Raw genomic sequence first — 18,192 nt, 5'->3', positions numbered from 1 at the left:
AAATCTAAGTCCTGAATCGACTACTTGTCACATGATTTGTTCGGTACCTACGTGTGTCTTGGTTGTCTCGTTTTTATTATTTTTATCTTCAGGTTTTTTATTCTTATTTCTTAAGCAGTTTTTATTTTATTTTCTTATTTTATATAAATCAAATTGCTTTTTATTATTTTTTCTAGATTAAGTAAAATAATTAATTCTTGAGAATTGACTGCAGTCCCTGTGGGATCGATACTTGGACTCTCAGTCCACTTTACTATTACTTGACCTGGTACGCTTGCCAGTAGATTTATATCACACCGATTTAGCCGGTCAAGTTTTTGGAGTCGTTGCCAGGGACTGTTTAGTTAATATTAGATAGATTATTTGCTTGAGACTAGATTTTTTTCCCTTCTGTCTTTTCTTTCTTTTCGTTATTTTTAATTTTAATTTTATTTTTTCTTACTTTTGAGGTACTTGGAGATGGATCATCGACAGGTGTTCACAAGATTTGGCCAGCAATACTTGGAGCCTTTCTATGCTTCTTGGGGGAGATTCAATGATTTGAAGAACAGATTTCAATGCCATCAGTTTTCGACTTACACCCTCACTAAAATTTTTTATGGTGGTTTGGATGAGATTACAAGAAGTTGGGTAGATTCTGGAGCTTTGGTCACTGATAGTCAATTGTTTAGAAGAGATGAAGACAGTGCGATGCACTTGTTAAATGATTTGACAGATTTTGACTACCATTGGCATTGTAATCCTTCATTGCAAGGTTGGAGTCACAAATATCCTCCAGATATCAACTCTAAAAATTTTACAAACCAACCATCGGAGAGTCAAGAAGAGTGTGTAGGGTTTTCTAAACATTATGTGGCTCAGTTGGAGAATCTTTTGCGGCAACAGACAGAGACAAATCAATTCTTAGAAAGTCATATCAAGTCTTGGAGTCTTTTGGATGAACAGATTGCGCTTCTTAGAGAAGCAAATTTTGAGATCTGCCAAAGGAGTGAAGTAACTGAGCCAGCGCATGAAGAAATAATTTTTGAGGAATTTTCTTGTGAAGAAGAGCCAATAGTGGACTTGGAGGAGGAAGAAACATACAAGACTACAGATTTTACCTCGTCAATGGTTGTTCCATGTACACCGTTAGAAGATTCTTTCTTGCCATTGACGCCACCTCCAAAATATTCCATCCTCCATGAGCTTCAGCCTGCAATCCGAATCTCCTTCCAAACTAATCAGTTCAGACTGAGTGTTGTTGGACCGACAAGCTTAAATTGTCAATATCACGCCAAGCTTGAGGGCGAAGGAAATCAAGACCCATATGTAGAATCATATGATTCTTACTATAGGCGGCAGCCGCTCTTTGATGGTTGCTTCTGCATAGTCGGGCATTAGACTATAAATTTAGCGCTGACTGGGAGGAAACCCAGTGTTCTTTCCCTTGTTTTTTATTTTATTTTTGGTTTTTTTTTTTTTTTTATTTTTACTTCTTTCCCATTCCAGTTTGCCGAGCCTGCCCGATATACACAGTCTGCTACTGCTGTCCCAGCTGATATTGTCAAGAAGGAAGAGGACGAATACGCAACCAGAGGAGTGTTATTTTTGTTTTCATTGTGTGTTTGTTTTGCATTCTGTTCATTGTTCTAAAGCATTGAAGGCAATGCTTTGGATAAGTATGGGGGGTGGACTAGTTTATTGCATTGGTTATTGTGTTGTTGTTTAGTTATTATGTTTGTGTTCATTCTGTTTGCATTCATTTGGTTTACTTTTTGTGTTTGGTTCGTAATCATGCATATCATTTTGTTGTTGTTCGTGTTGTCTTGCATGAGTAGAATGATGAATGTTAGCCGATGATGATAGAGTTGAAAAAAAAATTTTAGAAAATGTTGCTTTTGATTGAACATGAGAAACTGTTGGTTGAATAGTGAATATTTTTAAGCACGCGTGTTAGACTGGTGCAGTGTAACGATGTAATTGATGATGTTCGTGTTTGTTTGACCATTGCACGACAATAGATGTTTGTTGATCATGATAGTGTCTTTGGATTCTTGATAGTTGTTAGACATTGCATGTATGATCTTGGGCGTACTTATAAAATTTTTGAAAAAACTTTTGTTGAAAATTAAGTTAACTCCATCCGGGTTACGAGCAGAGATTCAAATCCTAATCTCTTGTTCTTGACTAAGTATGCGGATTCCATGGGGTTAATAAATTTAAAATTTTAAAGTAACAATTCCATCCGGGCTTGGACAATGATTGAAATCCTAATATTTGTTCCATAGCTAAATTTGCGGGTTAAATGGGATTGATGCTCCATCCGTGCTATAGACGAGGGGATTGAAATTTGAATCCTATCTTAGTTATAGCTAAGTTTGCGGGTAATTATTGGGGCTTATTAAAAATATCGGGTGCAAAATCCGGAGGTACGTAATTAATCTCAAGAAAGTGCATGTTTTTGTTTGGGATTGTTGAGATGATGGAGTGCTGGATTGTGATACTTGCATTGAATTGTCATAGGTCGCTAAGCATTCTTAGGACAGATTCTTTTGAAGTTGCATGAAACTGGAATGACATGACACACACACACTTTTACGTTAAACTGACAGTGTATTCTGAACAATTAAAAAAATTTTGTGGTTTTTGTTGTTGAAGTTGAAACTTATCGGAGGCTATGTTGTTCATGATTCATTCTTACTTATGTCGTTGTTTGCATATTGTTTTTGTATGCCTTGCTCGAGGGCGAGCAAGATTTAAGTATGGGGGTGTTGATAAGTGCATTTTGTATGCATTATTTTGTGATAGGTTTATGTTTTTTTTTTGTGCATTCATATTATTTTTATGTGTTTTATGTGTTTTAGTGCATATGTATGTATTTCACTCCTCGGGTTGATTTTGTAGGAAAATGGATTTTTGAAGTGTGAATTATGGAGCAGCTTTGTTCGAAAAATTAAATTAAATTCTACAAAGATCCAAATCTGATCTCTACCGTTCAGATTAAATTTCAGGATGTTTTCAAGCTTCTGTCCAAATTTCAGCTCGATCCAACAGCTAGATCGAGAGATATGAATTTTTCAAAATCGTTGCTCGGCGCAAAAAATTTGTACTGCGCGCGCGCGAGAATCAACCTCGCGCGCGCGTGAGTCGGACGTTCAGACTTATGTTTTTTAATGCTGCGCGCGCGTGAGGCATATGCCGCGCACGCGCGCGTCTTTCGGGGTCATATGTGTTCCGAAAAATCCTTGTTTTGAGAGAAAATTAACTGGTAGGCGTTCCGAACCATATATATACAAGATATAACATATTTTTGAGGGTTGGGAAGTTCCAAGACGCAGAGAACGCAAAAGAGGCGGCTACAAGGCTTGGAAGAGAAGATTTTTTATTTTCTTTTCTTTTCTTCTTTTTATTTTTATTTTTGAATTATTATTTTTAATTATTGAGTAGTTTATTTTCAACCAAGACGGCGTGATTGGGCCGAACAAATTTATGTAGAAAACTTGGATGTTTGTTTGGGATTTTTAAGAGTTGATTTTATTTTATTGATTGCCAGATTTATATTTGTCTTGTGAATAGTCTGATCAACTGTTTGCTTGCATGTTAATCGATTCCAAGTCGACAGAGGATGTATTGATTTCGATCACTCTGATAATTAACACATGGTAAAACCGACTAGAAATAGAATTCGGTTCGAGTGTGCGATTTGGGTGTAAACTGAATTTTCACAAAAATTATTGCATTCAAATTTGATTAGAATTACGAAAGATTAGTTCATCAATATTTGAATAGGTTTGATTGTTCTAGAAATAATCATTTGAACAAGATAGGAGAATTCCCGTAATTTAAGATTAAATCTGAGTCCTGAATCGACTACTTGTTACATGATTTGTTCGGTACCTACGTGTGTCTTGGTTGTCTCGTTTTTATTATTTTTATCTTCAGTTTTTTTATTCTTATTTCTTAAGAAATTTTTATTTTATTTTCTTATTTTATTTAAATCAAATTGCTTTTTATTATTTTGTCTAGATTAAGTAAAATAATTAATTCTTGAGAATTGACTGCAGTCCCTGTGGGATCGATACTTGGACTCTCAGTCCACTTTACTATTACTTGACTTGGTACGCTTGCTAGTAGATTTATATCACACCGATTTAGCCGGTCAATCGGCTAATAAAATGTACTTCTATTTTTGTTATACACAAGCAAATGTATACGTATATGTGTGTGTGTGTGTATGTGTGTGTGTGTGTGTGTGTGTGTGTGTATATAGAGAGAGAGAAGTTTTCAGCTGCCTAACCATTCTTGCCCAACTCGTTTTCGACCACTAAAACCCGGTACCGGGTTTTAGTTGTTTTTTTTATTTTTCGCTTCACTAAAACACGGTATCGGGTTTTAGTGGTCGAAAACGAGTTGAGCATCAATATATATATATATATATATATATATATATATATATATATATATTTATATATTACTATCTTATAATAGTTCAACCCTTATACTAACTATTTTGGTGTGTCAAATTTCACCAAAAATTATTCCCGTTTTATCCTTAAATTTAACACATATATGTTTTATATTATATCTTAAATGATTAAATTATCTTCATTTTTCTAAAAACATCTTTATCTCCTTTTATCTTTTATATCTTTTTTAAAATTTAATTATTTATCAATTCCTATTAAATTATTTACGCAATTTTTGTACAACTTCTTTTTACTTTATATCAAAATTCTCATATTTTTTCAGCTTGATAATTTTTTATATTTTTTTTAAAAATAACAATTAAATTATCGAGCACGTGACCACAGTCGCTAGTATATATAAATGATAAGTTTTGATCTCTCGTGCAATCAACATGGATACCTACATGAGCATCGACTGATATGATATTCACTTATTGTATATAAAAGATGTCATATCAGACGGTGCATATGTAGTTGCCCACAGTAGTTGTTCAAAAGATCAAAACTCTATAAACAATATTAAGTGGTTGATTTGATTGACATTGTAATCTTTCTTTTGTGTACCAACCTCAAAAAAATTCTTATCATACGGTCTCACGAGTCAATTTTTGTGAACATATTTTTTATTCGGCTCGAACCATGAAAAAAAATATATTTATGTCAAAAGTATTATTTTTTTTACTGTCGATATAAGTCAAATAGACTCGTCTCATGTATATAAATGTTAGACCTTTTTACAAAATAAATACTTACTCTTATTTTTGTTATACACACACACACACACACATATATATATGATAGCCATTGAAATATTTGTTTTATCTACAAGCCTATTTACCCTTAAATAAATTTGTTTAGTTTAAATAATAAATTACTCAATTTCTCCCCATTTATCTCTTTCTACTTAAATTATAAACCTTATCAGCTTGAATAATTTTTAAGGTATAAACTTATAATATTCTTAGAATATGGGGGATGAAGTGATCGAGCTTTTCTTGCACAGTGAAATCAGCTTAAGAAAAAAATGAATAAACCGCTAAGCTCGAGATTGTCGCAAGTGCACGAGTCAAATTTTAATATAGTTGATAAGTAAAAGTATCGTCCTCAGATACTGTATTAAACAATTTCCACTTAATTATGCTTCTCTAGAAAGTTTAAACGAAAATTTAGAATTTTTATATCCGATTACTATCAGAAAATAATCAATTAAAGATGAGAACAATCAAAGATCTAGAATAATTTTCTAAAAATTAAATTCAAATGTTGATGATAATTGTTGAGATTTCAGTTCACCTTCCCTTTTTTGACTCAGATAATCAATCCAAACAACCAACTCATGTTTTTGAAAAGATTCCCTAATTTATTAACATACTCTTTCAAGTTATGATAAACTAAAATAATACCATGAAATAATTAAATGTCTTCAATTATTTATCAGGTATCAAATTGCATGAATGATTCTTGGAATCCCTTAGCTTTCGACCTATTGGACTATCACTATCAACATGTATTCAATTTCATATGTCTATGCAAATTTTAAATCCATGAACTATGTTATCTTTTCCTATCATGAATTTTTATTTCGAAACAAATCACGATATAAAATATTGTAGAAGTTAGCTACGCTTCAACAATTCCAAGCAAAAACAATAACATAATTAAACACTCGTCAAAAGTCGAAGATCAATATTAAAGAGTCAAAATTTGGGGTCGGATCCCCTGAATCTCAACAAAAAGAGTTTAGCTACACATCAAATCCATGAAAAACATCTAAGTTCAGAAATAATACTAAGAATTAATCTAGAGAAAGAGTTTTTGGAACAAGAATAAACGCTATCGGACGATTCTTTAAGTTGCCCCTTACGTCTCTCGTTCTCTTCAGTTGTAGCCGTCAAAATATGCCTCTTCCAACCCTAATCTCGACCCTTTTATATGCTAAAAGTCCTCACACTTTTTCCTTCCATTTTTAAAATCCGAGAAAATATTCCTTTTCTGAACAGCGTATCGCTCCTAGGTGGTAAAATCTTACCGCCTAGGCGGAAAAATTTATGCCTCCATATTGTTATACGATTTTACCGCCTAGGCGGAAAAAGTTATGCCTCCATCTTGTTATACTATTGAAATCCCGCCTAGGCAGAAAAAGTTCTTCCTCCGCATTCTTCTCTTCAGCGATTCCCGCCTAGGCGATACAAAGTACCCGCCTAGGCGAAAAAACTTCTGCTCACAACTTCAACTTTCCAAAGATTCCTCCTAGGCGGTAAAAAGTACCCGCCTAGGCGGTAAAATTTCTATCCCATATCTTCAAATTGGTCATTCCCTAGCTCCGGTTTCAGTCTTTTTCCTGCCAAAAACATTAATCCATGAGTAGATACCATAAAACTCAAAAACTCAAATTTTAGACAAAAACACGGAATATTCAAAATTCTCACTCTTAATAACGACCAATTTGACCCCTTTTTAATGCAATTTCTGGGTTATATCAACCCCCCCATACTATCCTTTTACTCGTACTCGAGTAAAATAGGTTATGGCCTCAAAATAAGATCACCATTTCTGAACAACATATATTTTTCAAAAAGCCTCAGAGAATCAATAACGAACTTTCATCTTTTCTTTCAAATGAATTGAAAGTAAAGCACTGCCTTCAAATTTTCCACAATACACCTTCGAAGAGTAAGTTAACGTGTGTGTGTCATGTTATTCCAGTTACATGCAACTTTAAAAGAATTAGTTCTACGAGTGCTTAACGACCAATGACAAATCAGTGTAAGTATTACCATCACACATTCCTTCCTCCCAACAATCTCCAAACAAAAACACGACTTTCTTGAGATAAATTACGCACCTCCGGATTTTCCACCCGGTTTTTTTTTAAAACCCAAATAATTACCCGCATACTGATATAACTAAGAGAGGATTCGAATTTCAATCCTCTCGTCTATAGCTCGGATGGAGCTACAATCTCATTGAACCCGCAAACTTAGCCATGGTTCGGTGATTAGGATTTCAATCCGTTTCTAGGCCCGGATGGAATTGTCATTTATTTTACTTTAAAATTTTTTAATCTTTAACCCCATTTTAATCCGCAAACTTAGTCAAGAACAAGTGATTAGGATTTCAATCTCTTGCTCATAACCCGGATAGAGTTAATTTGATTTTCACAAAAAAATTCATAAAACTTTTAACAGTTGCGCCCAAGATCAAGCATGCAATGTTGTAAAAATTATTGGGATTCAAAAACGCTATCAAGTTCCACTAACACCTATTGACATGCAATGATCCAATAGACACAAACATCATCCAATACATCGCTACATTTCACTGGTTTAACATGTGTGCTTAAAATTATTCACTACTCAACTTACGGTTTCTCATGTTTTGAAATTTTCAGGGGTGCTTAGCATAAAAAGTACCAACAGTTTAAAACATGTTCGCATCAACCCAACATCATCACTGGCTCTTCTTATTTTCACTTTTTCAAAAAAAAAATTCACAATTTGAAAGAACAAACAGGAAGGTGAAAAAACAAACCTAAAACAACTAAATAAACTAACAAAGTCCCCCATACTAAAACATTGCAGTGTCCCCACTGCAACATAATTAAAACAACTAAACTAAATACAAAAAAGCAACAAAGAAACACCGAAACTCAAATAAAACAAAAACAAAAAAAACTGAAAAGTAAAAAGAAACTCCCCTGGTGCCATCAATCCTCCTCCTCTTCATGCTCCGGTGGTACAACTCCTTCATCATGAGCTTGGGGTGGTCCCATCGAGTATGGGAACTGAAATGCTGGTGGGTACCGTGGTGGCCTCGGATATAAAGAAGAGTCCATGACCAAGTGATCTGCAATGCCCCTCATCAATTAATCCACAGATGTCATGAATTGGGCATTCACCATTTGATACTGGTTTTGATGTTCGGCCCATGAATATAAGTCATCGACCTTAGCTGTCAGAGATAGACGTTTTGCTTGAGGCGGTGGAGCTGCACTCGAACTCCCTCCTGCGGGAAGCTGGGCTCTTGTATCTTTATTTCCCGCTAAAATCTTTTCATCAATGGGCTGTTGAGTTTGGATCCATTCATCGTCCGCCCCTGTCGGCACCCCAGCCAACGCACACAACTCGGTGATAATGGTCGGGAAAAATAGCTTAGTATTCGGGCTATGGGCGCACTGCAATATATGAGATGAAATGATATGTCCAACGTTGATCGTCATACCCTTCATGATCTCAAATAAAAGAACGGCCCTGTCCTTTTTAACCTCGCTAACATGGGAGACCGACATCAATCTACACACCAGGAATGCATACCACAAAGCGGGTACGACTTTGAGATATTTCTTCTGAAATAGCAAAAATTTCAGAGGATCGCTCCATACCGCCCCATCATGACACAATTCATTCAAAATCATATGGCAATCCGGCTCTGCAGACAATGCATCATACGTCATAGTATCCACCTCGGCTAAACCAAACAACTCGTTTATCACATTTTCACCATAAGGCACCCATTTTCCTCGAATGAATACTTTCTCTCGTTACCCTCTTTAGCATTTGCATAAACTCTTTTACTAACGGAACAATACCGGCCTTTGGTTGGGCACAAAATTTTTGCCAACCCCTTTCCTCAATAATCCTCACAACAAAAAAACTTTTCCTTTTATTAATGTGAAATCCACGCTCAGGCCAACAAGTGCGGTTTAATTTTGAATGTTCAAATCTCTGCTTTTCTTCTTGAGAGACGAATTTACCCGATAAAATAGAAAAACTCGATGAAGATGACCCCAACACCCTGCTGCACTTTGGAGACATTTTCGGATTGGATGGATTGAATCTCCTACTATTGGCCGAATTTGTCCTTAAATTTCAAAGCTTGGTGCTCCCTTAATGTGATAGATCTGTAAATTGAAGGAATTCGAGAGTGAAGAGTGGATTTGTGGTATGGATACTGTTAGGGTTCGAGAAAGGGGCGAGAGATTTAGAGAGATGCATGAAATAAGAAAGAAGAAGGAATCTGGGATTTAAACCCCGTTCCGTTGTGCCTAGGCGGTAGAAAATTTCCGCCTATGCGGGATGTATGCGCACGAAAATCAGTCAAAACAGAGAATTTCTCGCCCAGGCGGAAATTTCTCACCGCCTAGGCGGAACCTTGCGCATAAAAATCATTATTTTTTTAGAGTAAATAAAAAAAACAAATTAACTTGAATAATCAAAATACTAATGAAAAATTAAAGGTAACTAAGTAAAGCAAGGGATAGAGAAGTAGTTCTCAATTTATAGTCTAGAGCAAAACTTCGATAGCCTCTGATTTAAGCTTTTTCTGATAGGAACACAGCAGTTCCAATTTTTGCGTCAAAGTTTTCACCCATGTAGTGCTTCAGGCGCTGTGCATTGACTGTGAATTGTGCAGCTTGAGAATCCTTCACTACCACAGCGCCCGATGGGTAGAATTTCTCAATGACAAACGGGCCTGACCATCACGATTTGAGTTTGCACGGAAATAATTTCAGCCTCGAATTTAAAAGCAACACTATGTCACCCTCTCTGAACTCCCTTTTCTTGATCCGCTTGTCGTGGCTTCTCTTTGTTTTCTCCTTGTATGATAATGTCAGATCATAAGCTTGCTCCCGAAATTCTTCTAGTTGGTCCAATTGTAGCAACCTTTTTCCACCTGCAGACAAATAATCAAAGTTTAGAGATTTGATTGCTCAATAAGCTTTATGCTCTAACTCGACAGGAAGATGGCATGATTTACCAAAAATTAACCTATAAGGCGTAGTGCCTATCAGTGTCTTAAAGGCAATGCGATATGCCCACAAAGCATCATCTAACCTTACCGACCAATCTTTCCTACTTGTATTAAGTTTATTTTCCAAAATTTGTTTTATCTCATGATTTGAAACTTTCAATTGCCCGCTAGTTTGGGGATGATATGGGGTGGAGATCTTGTGCGTGACACCATATTTAGCTAAATGTTTTTCAAATAATTTGTTGCAAAAATGTGAACCCCCATCACTAATGATTGCTCGTGGTGTGCCGAATTGGTTAAAAATATTTTTCTTCAGAAATTTCAATACCACATGAGCATCATTAGTTGCACAAGCCTTTTCCTCAATCCATTTTGAGACATAATCAACCGCAACCAAAATATATTTTTTCATGAAAGTGGGAAATGGTCCCATGAAATCAATCCCCCATACATCAAACACTTCACACTCTATGATATTATTTAAGGGAATTTCATTCCAGTTAGAGATGTTACATGTGCCCTGACATCAATCACAAGAAACAACATATGCACGAGTATCCCTAAAAATGGTAGACCAATAAAAACCACATGATAGTACCTTTGTCGCTGTTTTCATTGGTCCAAAGTGACCACCTACCTCACGATCATGACAATGACTCATGATCGGCTGCATCTCTTCTTCTTGTACGGATCGCCTTATCATGGAATCTGCACAAATATTAAACAAAAATGGTTCCTCCCAAAGATAATATTTCACGTCCGACAAGAATTTTTTGCGTTGGTGAAAAGATAAATTTGGTGGAAGTGTGCCTGTGACAAGATAATTAGCGAAATTTGCAAAACCATGGGCAATTTTTGAGTGTGAATAACTGTTCATCAAGAAACCAATCACCTATTTCACCCTCTTCATTTTTCTTTTCCTCACCCAAATTTTCAAGTCTCGACAAGTGATCAGCTACAACATTCTCTACACCTTTTTTTATCTCTTATTTCTAAGTCAAATTCTTGAAGTAAAAGAATCCACCTAATTAAGCGTGGTTTTGCATCTTTTTTAGCCAAGAGATATTTCAATGCTGAGTGATCGGTGTACACAATGACTTTAGACAAAACAAGGTACGAGTGAAACTTATCAAATGCAAATACTATAGCAAGAAATTCCTTTTCTGTGGTTGCATAATTCAGTTGAGTCTCATCTAAAGTTATACTTGCATAGTAGACAGTGTGAAATACCTTGTTTTTCCTTTGACCCAAAACAGCACCTACTGCTGTGTCACTTGCGTCGCACATTATCTCAAAAAGGAGATTCCAATCAGGAGCTACCAAAATCGGAGCTGTCACCAGTCGCTCTTTCAGTGCCTAAAATGCCTGCATACAATCATAGTTAAAATCAAATTGTGCATCTTTCATTAACAAGGAATATAAAGGCTTAGAAATTTTTGAAAATCCTTAATAAATCGCCGGTAGAACCCGGCATAGCCTAAGAAACTTCTAACTCCCTTGACAGATGTCGGCGGTGGCAAGTTCTTAATAACTTCAACTTTCGCTTTATCCACTTCCAAGCCTTGTTCAAAAACCTTGTGCCCAAGCACAATCCCTTCCTGCACCATAAAGTGACACTTTTCCCAATTCAACACTAAGTTAGTTTCCTCACAGCGCAACAAAACCATATGCAAATTTTCCAGACAGATATCAAAATAAGATCCAAATATAGAAAAATCATCCATGAAAATCTCTAGAAAATCCTCAATTATGTCATGAAAAATTGCGTTCATGCATCTTTGAAAATTGGCCGGTGCATTACACAATCCAAATGGCATTCGTCTATAAGCAAAAGTGCCATAATGACAAGTGAAAGTGGTTTTATCTTGGTCCTCAAGTGCAATCATGATATGATTATATCCTGAATAGCCATCTAAAAAACAATAAAACTCATGACCCGCTAACCTCTCAAGCATTTGATCTATAAAGAGGAGGGGAAAATGGTCTTTACGGGTGACATCATTCAATTTTCTATAATCAATGCACATGCGCCAATCCATCACAGTTCTTGTGGGTATAAATTCATTTTTTTCATTTGTCACTACAGTTATACCACCTTTCTTAGGAACACATTGAATTGGACTTACCCATGCAGTGTCAGAGATAGGATAAATAATACCTGCATCCAGAAGTTTAATGGTCTCAGCTTTCACTACCTCTTGCATCTTCGGGTTAAGTCTCCTCTGAGGTTGAACCAACGGTGTATACTTTTCTTCCATCAGAATTTTGTGCATGCAAACCAATAGATTGATTCCCTTGATGTTCGCCACCTTCCAAGTAAATGCCTCTTTGTGTTCTCTAAGGACTTCCACTAGTTTTTCCTCCATTGCATCTGTCAACAAAGATGAAATAATAACAGGTAATTATTATTTGTTCCCAAATAAACATATTTCAAATGCAAAGGTAGGGGTTTTAGTTCAAGAGTTGGTGTTGTTTCAAGACTGGGATTTTGAGGAGATAGATCCTTCCTATCTCCAAGATCTTCTAGTCGGAGTCTCAGTGTCTTCTTTAATGGAGGATTTTCATTGAAATATTCTATGATATTTGCTATCTCTTTATCCACGGCATCATCGCTTCCTCTACTGGTGAGTGCGGCCTCAACTGGATCCTTCAACTCTCCATGCACAAAATTATACAAAAGTGAATCCAATGAATCTATTCTATAAAAATCATGATCATGAAGTGAATGTTTGATTGCATCAAAGACATCAAAGGTGATCTCCTCTTCTTCTACTCTTAATGACAACTTCCCTTTTTGGACATCAATATTGCTTTTCTTGTTGCCAAGAAGGGTCGACCCAAAATTAATGGCATCTCCACGTCCTTTTCCATATCAAGTACCACAAAGTCGACTGGAAATATGAATTTGTCAACTTTGACTAGCACATCTTATATTATCCCTCGTGGATATTTTATGGATCTGTCTGCAAGCTACAAAGACATTCTTGTAGGTTGTGGCTCTCCCATCCCAAGTTTCCTAAAAACAAAAAATGGCATCAAGTTAATGCTCGCACCTAAATCACAAAGAGTGTTATGAAAAGAGATATTCCCAATCACGCAAGGATTAGAAAAACTCCCTGAATCTTTCAATTTAGGAGGGATTTTTTTTTGCACTAATGCAGAACAATTCTCAGTTAAGTTCACCATTGCATGTGCCTCTATTTTCCTCTTGTTGGATAAGATTTTCTTCAAAAATTTTGCATAGCTAGGCATTTGCAACAAAGCATCAACAAAAGGAATATTTATATGCAGTTTTTTAAAAACCTCAAGAAATTTTGCAAATTGTGCATCAATCTTAGCTTTCTTAAGTGATGCAGGAAACGGGGGTGGGATGACAATATTAGGCTGTGTTGTGGGTGTTTGTGTAGAGTTAGAAATCTTAAATGTTGAAGCCTCTTGATCACCTTCTTTCTGATTCTCATTCTACTCAGTCATCTTGGCATTTAGCTTCTTTCCACTCCTCAATTCCACTGCCTTGGCTTTATCTTTTGGGTTTTTCTCGGTATCGCTTGGTAATGTTCCAGGCTCTCTGCTGGGCATTGCTTTTGCCAACTACCCTATTTTATTCTCCAAATTCTTTATCGATGCATCTTGGTTTTGCATCCTGGTCTCAATGGAAGACATAAACTTTGTCATCATTTGCTCCAATGGTGATTTCTCCTCTTGGAGTTGCTTCCCATAATTTTGATTTCCTTGCAGTCTATACTAATTATTCTAACCTCCCCACAAAAAATTTGGATGCTGCCTCCAACTCGGATTGTATGAATTTGAATATGGGTTGTTTCTTGGACGATTCTAACTACCCACCTATTTCACTGGCATCCCATCTGGCATATAAAAAGGGTTATCATCTTGACAATCCTGTGTGAAATGCTCACCTCCCCATTTGTTGCAGAACACCTCTTGAATATGCATAGAAGAATTTCCCATGATCAAACCATTAATATTCTTTGTAAGAGCTTCCAAATTGGCAGACATCGCAGTGATTGCATCAACTTGATGAAATCCTGCAGTTTTTCTGGACATATTCATCTCAGACTGAGGATGATAACTGCCAGAAGCCATCTCTTTTAATAATTCATAACCTTCCTCTGGTGATTTTCTAAAAAGATTTCCACCTGCTGCTGCATCTATCATATTACGGTTAGTAGATAATAAACCATAATAGAAAGTTTGTACCACAAGCCAGTCTGGTAGTTCATGATGTGGGCATCTTCTCAATAAATCTTTGTAGCGCTCCCATGCTTCATAGAGTGATTCCTGATCTGATTGGGAGAAATTTGTGATGTCTATCTGCAATTTCATAGACTTTGATGGAGGAAAATACTTGGTAAGAAACTCTTTGGCCATGTCCTCCCATATAGTGATGGAACCTGCAGGTAAAAAATTCAGCCATGCCTTAGCTTTATCTCCCAATGAAAAGTGAAATAAACGTAAACGAACAGCGTCGTCAGAAACTCTCTGATGCTTAAAGGTATCACCAATTTCTAGAAAATTTGCAATGTGAGCATTCGGATCAGCTAAGGCGGATCCACTGAATTGTATTGTATTCTGAATCATCTGGATAATAGCTGGCTTGATTTTGAACTGATTAGCATGAATTTCTGGTCGAATGACGCTAGGCCTAAAAACATTGATGGATGGTTGAGCGCAGTCCATCATAGATCTAAGAGCAGGTGGCCCATTGTTGTCCTCGCCGTCTCCCCGCGGTGGTTCGTTTTCAGCCATCAGAACTCTTTATTGTCTTCTCCTCTTACGAAAAGTTCTCTCAATTTCAGGATCAAAAGGTTCGAGTTCTGAGTGTGATGATCGTAGCATGCACCAAAAGATATACCTGCAACGAAAAATAGATCAGTAATGTAAAATTTTAATCAAAACTAAAGAAGATCTCTAAGCAGTAAATTTCAAATTAACAGTCCCCGGCAATGACGCCAAAAACTTGATCAAGCTTTTCTTGCATAGTGAATCAACTAAAGAAATAAATAAATAAACCGCTAATCTTGAGATTGTCGCAAGTGCACGAGTCAAATTTTAATATAGTGGATAAGTAAAAGTATCGTCCACAAAGACTGTATTAAACAATTTCCAGTTAATTATGCTTCTCTAGAAAGTATAAACAAAAATTTAGAATTTTTCTATCCGATTACTATCAGCAAATAATCAATTAAAGACAAGAACAATCAAAGATATAGAATAATTTTTCTAAAAATTAAATTCAAATGTTGATGAAAATTGTTGAGATTTCAGTTCACCTTCCCCTTTTTGACTATGATAATCAATCCAAACAATCAACTTATGTTTTTGAAAATATTTCCTAATTTATTAACAAACTCTTTCAAGTTATGATAAACTAACTGTGAAACCCCGTTTCTAATCTTCTAAACTCGAATAAAAACTACAATCGAACACAAAGAGCCGAGGAAACGAAACAAAATTTTTTTTTTCCGGATGAATAGTGCCGCGCTCGATCCTACGAGTTCGTAGGATCGAGCGCACCCAAAATGCGCTAGGTGCTGGTGAATAGTGCTGCGCTCGATTGCACGAACTCGTGGGATCGAGCGCACCAATTTCTGCGAAGTTGCTGCCTCAACAATTTAAGGGCCGCGCTCGATCCGATGAACTCGCGCGATCGAGCGCGCCCTCTGCCCAGAAAAACATCAGAACAGGGTAGGATTTCAACCATTCAAACATCAATCAAAACCCCAATCTAAAACATGCATCTTACAACACAAGATAGTTTTAAAGTTATACATCCAATCCAACTAATAGAACATGCTTTCAATCTAAGTTTACAATCCAAAATATAAATCGAGTTCGAATTACAATTCGACTTCTAGAACACCAAGGCCTCACTCCATCACTCGACCACCTAGCCATGCGATTTCTGACTCGGTCCTACCCCACCTTTTGCCAAGCATACATACAAAGACAAGACAACAGCCGGATAATCCGATGAGAATAATATTCCTAGTAAAAGAGACTAACATGCAATCTAACATAAACATATCACAACATGATATGCATCAACTTCCACATAATATATCAATTCAAGATATACATAAGAAATCCATTCAAATGCGGAATTAAAATGATATGCATGACTTTAAAAATCCGGGATTATCAAGTCTGGATAATCAAAAGGTAAAGGTTCTCTTCTCTTATTTGGGATCCCGAGGATAAAATATCACCAACTCACCGACACTCCCGATCGAGGTGGACGGTGCATATTTTACTCATCTAGACTCTGGGCACCTATAGAGAGTGTTTCTCGACAATTGGTAGAAATCTGCTAACCAATGTCACTCAACTATAGTCCACAGAAAATCTAACTCTTCTGGGCCTCTCTTGCCCACAAAACAAAGGTAATTGGCTCAATATGAATGCAATGCAAATCAAAACTCATTCAACTGATTCAAGTAAAACAATAACATATAATTCAAGTAGCATGCAAGTATGTGATTTTCCATAGGACACTCGAATCATTCCGGATTCGAGTTAATCGCCCTATTCCATTCCAAAGTCGTCTTTTACCTTTTCAAGTTCGTCGGGGATTCCAATCTGAAAATAACACGAGCTAAATCAATATTTAACCAAATCAAAACAAATCTAAACGGAGAAGCTTAAGAATATAACGTCTTCAACTCTCGAATCGATTCAACTTCCAGTTCGTTCCAAACCGAATTCTTCAACCCAACTCTGAAATATGAAACATACGGATTCGATGTCAATCTATTCACTCAAACAAACCCGGAAATCAAACCGAAACAAAACAACCGATAATTCAAAACTCGATTTCAACGGCATAACGGCTATAAACGGTCAAACCAACAACCTCCAATCAATAATCAGCAACAATACAATTCAACCCAACTACCAATCCACCAAAACACAACCAATTCCAACTAAAATACAAAACCCCATTTTTGAAATTATGCCCCAAAAATCATATAAAATCCAAACTTTGTTCTTTTTAGAAACCTACTTCGAATATACGGTCTATGCTAGCTCAAGAACATCATACCCGAAAATTATCAAATTCTGACAACCCAACCAAAATCAAAGTTCGTGGATCGTAGCAAAACTTACGGTATAACAGATCTCTCGCTGCCGTGATCGTTAATCTGCCTTCAGAATTAAATTCCAACGGACGGATCGACCGAAAACTGAAATCACAAGGCTTGAAGTCATGTTTTTCTTCAACAATGGAGGAGAGAGGCGAGCCGAGAGAGAGAAGAAGAAAATGGAGAAGGAATGGGTTGAAAAGTCAAAAAGGGCTTATAAATATCTAACAATTCCATAATTTGCACTCTAGTCCCTAAAATTCTGAAATTTGCAAAAAAGACCCCGATCAAAATCAATTCGGTTCTTGAACTCTAAAAACTCTGATTATCTCAATTAAACTGAATTAAGATAAATTTGGGGCGTTAAAATTCTCCCCATCTAAGAATAGATTTCGTCCTCGAAATCAAAACGGTCCAATCTCATAAGAACGAGATAGAGTCAAAACTGCAATAAATATTCTTCTCTCAGGACTGACTCTGAATTTGCTATTCTAACCAAACTCTGTTCTTCTAACTGCTTCTCCAAATCTGTATCGGCTCATCTGAACAAACACAACTGAATCGGTTTGGCTGTGAAGCTGCTACTCTGTTTGGTCATACTCTGCTTCAGTCGTCTCATGTAATTAGTCACTTCAATAAATCCGATCTCATCAGCTATAGAGCAAAAGAAATTCTGATATGTTAATCCGACAACAAGGATCTGGTTATAATCCGTATCACAAGACGGGAAAACACTTCACGAAAACCAGAAAGAGACGGAATAAACAAGTCTGTAGGCAACCTCGCCCATCATCTCCGGACTCTAATGAGATTCAAACAATCTCAGAGACGATTTCTCTCTTTTCTCATCTCTGACAAATCTTTTTGAAATTCGAAATCTTCAGAAATATTTGATC

General features: G+C 36.3%; 1 non-coding gene across 1 annotated transcript; it reads left to right on the top strand.

The window, feature by feature from the left end:
* Positions 1–14,430: 14,430 nt before the first annotated feature.
* Positions 14,431–14,536, top strand: LOC140893933 (small nucleolar RNA R71). The gene has a single exon (XR_012153491.1). It is a non-coding gene; the product is annotated as a small nucleolar RNA R71 (small nucleolar RNA).
* Positions 14,537–18,192: the final 3,656 nt, after the last annotated feature.

This window comes from Henckelia pumila, chromosome 3 (genome assembly GCF_033568475.1).
Source record: "Henckelia pumila isolate YLH828 chromosome 3, ASM3356847v2, whole genome shotgun sequence".
Classification (NCBI taxonomy): domain Eukaryota; kingdom Viridiplantae; phylum Streptophyta; class Magnoliopsida; order Lamiales; family Gesneriaceae; genus Henckelia; species Henckelia pumila.
Note: the sequence above shows the minus strand (reverse complement) of the source record. Positions and strands in the feature narration are given on the sequence as shown.